The following is a 5,610-nucleotide window of genomic DNA, read 5'->3' as shown; positions in this document are numbered from 1 at the left end:
AAAATCTACATCGGGATCAATGTTCATTCTGAATGGAGGAGCAGTAGTGTGTTGAGGTGTGAAGCAAAACTGTATTGCGGACTCCACAATAGAAGCTGAATACATAGTTGCATGTGAAGCAGCAAAGGAAGCAGTATGATTGAGGAAATTCTTGACAGATTTGGAAATCGTTCCAAATATGCATCTGTCTATCACCCTATTTTGTGATAATAGTGGTGCAGTTGCAAATTTAAGAGAACCAAGAAGCCACAAGCGCGGCAAACATATTGAGCGCAAATACCATATGATCAGGGAGATTGTACATCATGGAGACGTTGTAGTAACCCAGATATCTTCTAAGCAAAACATTGTTGATCCTTTTACAAAGGCTCTCACGGCTAAAGTGTTTGAAGGTCACCTACAGAGTCTAGGTCTACGAAGTTTGTAAACTAGGACAAGTGGGAGAACTTTTGGGTATATGCCCTAGTTTATTGTATTCATATGTTTATTATACTCATATGTTTCTCATTTAAATTCAACATTGTGATACTCCACTAGGAGTTTTAGTCCAAGTGGGAGTTTGTTGGATTTTATGTCCTAAAACTCGTAATTTGTAAATTAATAAACATATTCTGTTTTGTTTTTCGATAAAATTGTTATTGAAATTGTAATCTTGAATCCAAAAAACTAAGGTCCTGAAGCTATTTAATGTAATTTGAACTTTATGTAGTGGCATAAATGTGGATCAAGTTCAAATATATAGCCAAAATGGTCTATAGTATATGAATAAGATTGGGCGCCTTATTCTGGGGACACTATGGATGCAGCCCATTTTGTAGTTATTACAAACAATGTCATCCTAAATCGTTCATGTGGAGACATGAAAATGGAGGCATCCTATGTAAAGAGTTTACATGAGACTGAACCATGAAATAGTCACTTTTTACGTTCTAAATGTCGGTTTATGTATAAAACTGACTATTTCGTTAATTAATGACCTAGGTAACTTAATCTTAATCCTGAGCTAACTATGAACCCCTGTTCACTCGAAATTATCCTAGATCTGCATAGGTGAGGGCAACTCATTATCACTGGCCCAATAAGCCTCCCATTTCAGAGGTAAGATCAGGTGGATAGCTGGGAACATAGGGTGCAAGACGGAATTCACTCCTACTCGTTATAGGGATAGTAGAGAGGTTATTCCCTTTAATACTGAATCCAGGTCTTGAACAAGGAGCCCCACCCTCTCCTTGGCCTGAGAAGAGTTCGGTTTATAGGTTGGATCTTAAACCAATTGTTCATTAGAGGATCAGTGGAACTTAAGGAACAAGATGTAGTCTTGAGGGTAAAACGGTTTTTATGACCCAGCCGAGATTACGAACAACATGTAAAGGATTAGCTTACTAATCATGGTTATATCATATGGACACAAATATATCTATAGTGAGGGGAGTGCAACTACGGGACTATAGTGGAATGACCCGTTAGTTAACGAATGTTGATTAGCTCCGTCTAAAGAGTTTAGCTAGCTAATCTAGGATCGTTGGAGCCCAAGATCTATAGGTCCATTAGGTTCCCCTACTAGCTCATATAGAATAAACTTAGAACAGTATGATAGAATAATTCGAATTGTTCGAATTAGGTGAAGAGAGAGAAATCAACAAGTATATGTGATATAGTGGTCGGTTTTTCAGTTTAGAGATACAACTTTAATATTTAAATGTGATTTAAATATCAAGAATATGAATACGTTCATATTCGGAAGCTCGGAAATAATGGAAATGGTCAAAGATGTAAAAAGTCAAAGAATTGACTTTTGACTTTGAAAAGTCAAACTTTGACCGACTTTATATTCAAATGTGATTTGAATTTCGAGAAAATGAATGTGGATTCATGCTCAGGAGGTCAAAATTAGTCAACACGGAAAAAATCATAAAAAGTCAAAATGTTAACTTTTTGGTCAAAGTTTGACTTTGACAAAATTATTATTTTGCCCTTTGACTAAAGTTAGTGGGAAAATCCAAACTTTTGTTGGATAATTCCACTAACAAAATAGTGGGCTAAGTGTTGGCTTATAGTGGATTTTAGATGTTGGGTTTTTTATGATTTTGTTTCATGCAATTGTTGCATGGTTTTTTTTCTATAAATTGGGTTGGATGAAAAGACTTTTGCCATTTTTGCCAAAATTGTTTTCTAAATTGGGCTGAAAAAATCACTATTTTTTAGTGAAAAAAGAAAACCCAAACCCAACCCAAAATCTATCTTTTATTTCCAACTCTTTCTCACTCTCGAGTTCTTCATCTACCGAGTCCCACAACCTGGTTCTGAGTCCAGAGGATAGTAGGTCAGCTCTAGTGCTGGTCCGGAAGAGTTCAGGTCGAGATTCAGCGAGAAAAAACGAGTTTCGGGAGCTTCAAAGGTTAGATTTCAAATAACCCTAGTTTTAATGCGCATGTTATTTTCCTTTTAATAAAAGTAATTAGAGTGTAATTAGATCCTTATTCTGCTGCGTATGTCTCGTGTTCCATCAGTTTCTTGTCTCATGAATCACAATTCTTGTTCCGATGGATGTAAGTAAAAATTTCATGTGCACAGTTTCTTTTTTCTTTAAGAACTTCAAAAGTGGTAGAAAAAACTCAAGGGGTCATATTAGAAGGAGCTCTAAAATTTTATATTGTAAAATTAATAAAGATATTGATATCTTTTCAGATTTGTATAGACTCCATATAAATTATGGTGGGAAAGAAGTAACCATTAATGGTAGTAAGTTTGAAGGAGATGAAGATGCAGGCAAGCCATCGATGTCTTTCTCAAGTAAAACAAATTGTGGATTCAGCAATACTGGAATATTTTTGGATACTTCCCTTCCATTTAACTATATTAAAATAAATCATTCACTGAATTTTTCAACACCATATTCCAAGCTATATGAGACTGCTCGAGTTTCCCCAATATCCCTTACATATTATGCATATTGTTTGGGGAATGGGAACTACACAATAAGCCTCCATTTTGCAAAAATTGAGCTTACAGATTTTGACAGAGATGGAAGACGCATTTTTCATATTTACATGCAGGTACTATGACACTTTGTTCTTCATTTGAAAAAAAAAAAAAAAAAAAAATCCTTCCAAAAGGTACTTACTAAAGTTTCTTGATTCATATCAAACATTGCAGGGAAAGCTAGTGTTGAAGGATTTTAGTATTGTAGATATTGCAAGTGATGTCCCAAAACCTGTTATAAAAAGGATTCCTGTTACTATTACTAATAATACTATAGAGATTCGATTTTATTGGCTGGAAAGGGGGCATCCGTCTTTAGGGCTAGAGGCTATGGCCCTCTAATATCAGCCATTTCGATTTAGTCTGGTAGGCTGAGTATCCGACCTTTCTGTTTATTAAGTTTTTTTAGTAGAGCTTAAAAGATAATTTTAAGAGATAATTTCATGTATTTGGTATTTCTTCCTATGTTTCATATGACTTGGTATTGGTTCATCTATTGTTCATCATTGTATTTAACTAGAAACTTATGTAATTATTATCTATCTTCAATTGAAGCAGACTTTGAGCCTCCATCAAAAGGTACTCGAAAACTCTTACCAGTAGGTGCAATATTTGGAATTGTGGCTGCAATTGCCCTTTTTATTGTTTCAATTCTTGGAATTCTGTGGTGGCAAGGTTGCCTTGGACGGAAAAACACATTTCATCAAGGTAACTTAATGGATGTAAATTTTATAAACTTGTAGCTTGTGTTAAACCTTAATAATATTGTTGTGATGCTCAAAGATCAGCAGGTACCAGATGTGTCATGACAACAAACAATATTATTTGAGTTCATATGCGAGCATGTTGTAGTTTGCAATCTATTTATATGGGATAAGGAAAGATATTGAGAACTAACCATCTTAAATTTCCTTAGTATCAAGTGAAATATGCATATTTGAATATTGATTTTGACTCCTCTGTCATACATACACTTCTTATGCAGATCTCAAAGGTCTAGATCTACAAACTGGTTCATTCACATTAAGGCAAATCAAAGCTGCCACAAATAACTTTGATATTTCCAATAAGATTAGAGAAGGTGGTTTTGGTCCTGTTTATAAGGTGTTTTCATAATTCTACTCAAATATCAAGGAATCTCTTCTTTCTTAGATTTGTATGATTATGGTGTAAATTTTTTTTATGGGATTGTAAGGCTTTCTCTTGGATGGCACTGTAATTGCAGTGAAACAACTTTCCTCTAAGTCAAAGCAAGGAACCAACGAGTTTGTGAATGACATAGGCTTAATATCTGCTTTGCATCACCCAAATCTAGTTAAGCTTTATGGATGTTGTACTGAAGAAAATCAACTCTTGCTAGCACATGAATATATGGAAAATAATAGTCTTGCTCAGGCTATTTTTGGTAAGTCTTTTACTGTGTGGTTTAAAATTATGAACAGATTTTGTGAGTTTTCGTACATGGGATGTATTGACCGTATTGATTAATATTTTTTGAACTAAAGGATCTGAAGAAAGTAAATTGAAACTAGATTGGCCAACAAGGCAGAAGATTTGTATCGGTATAGCCAAAGGTTTGACTTATCTTCATGAGGAATCATGATTGAAGATTGTTCACAGAGATATCAAAGCGACTAATGTATTGTTAGATAAAAATCTCAATCCTTAGATTTCAGACTTTGGTCTTGCCAAGCTTGAAGAAGAAGGAAATACCCACATAAGCACTCGGATTGATGGAACTTTGTGAGTTGTTTTCTATTCCTTTTTGTAATAACTGATCTAGCAAGCTTTTGAATCCTTTACAATTTATGCGTACCTAACTCTAACATGACTCCGATAATTCTATCAAACTAATAACATTTACATTCTTACCCAACAACAATAAATCGAATAGTGTAAAAAAGGTATTAAATTTGAGTTCTCTTGTTAATGAAAGCTCAAATTATTTATGCTTAATATCATGGTTTTTCAGTGGTTATACTGCGCCGGAGTGTGCAATGCGAGGTTTTAACTGATAAAGCAGATGTTTACAATTTTGGCATTGTGGCCTTGGAAATAGTTAGTGGAAGGAGCAATACTACTTATCGATCAAAGGATGATTGCTTTTATCTGCTTGATTGGGTAACTTGAATTTCATTCTTATGGGAAGTAAAGTTAATTTTCTTTGTTTTCATTGTATTCATTTAATCTTGTCATATCAATTGCAAGGAAATTAAACTTAATCTCACCGATAATCTTGTTACCTTTTTGGAATTGTGTTTAGTGTTCCATTTCTGATACGTTGATGATATATGTTAATTACTATGGTTTCAGGCACTTGAATTAAAAGAAAAGGATAGTTTAATGGAGCTAGGTGATCAAAGAAAGGCAATGATCATGATCAATATTGCTCTGCATTGCACCAGTGTAGTTCCTGCAGAAAGGCCTAGTACGTCTTTAGTGGTGGGGATGTTGGAAGGCAAGGTTGCCATGGAGGAGTTGGTTTTACATTCAAGTGAATCAAGAGCAAAGATGAGTACAATGTGGATCCTTTTGGAGCAAAGTTTGAAACAAACCGAGAATGAGAAGCAGATAGAGGTTGACTCTATGGACATCTCAAGTTCCAATTATTCTTCAACACATCAATGA

General features: G+C 34.7%; 1 pseudogene; it reads left to right on the top strand.

The window, feature by feature from the left end:
• Positions 1 to 2,521: 2,521 nt before the first annotated feature.
• LOC120084992 (putative leucine-rich repeat receptor-like serine/threonine-protein kinase At3g14840) lies at positions 2,522 to 5,610 on the top strand (annotated as a pseudogene).

This window comes from Benincasa hispida, chromosome 9 (genome assembly GCF_027475165.1).
Source record: "Benincasa hispida cultivar pf3 chromosome 9, pf3_genome.v1.1, whole genome shotgun sequence".
NCBI lineage: Eukaryota > Viridiplantae > Streptophyta > Magnoliopsida > Cucurbitales > Cucurbitaceae > Benincasa > Benincasa hispida.
The sequence above is the reverse complement of the archived record's forward strand: the minus strand, read 5'-3'. Positions and strand labels throughout refer to the sequence as shown.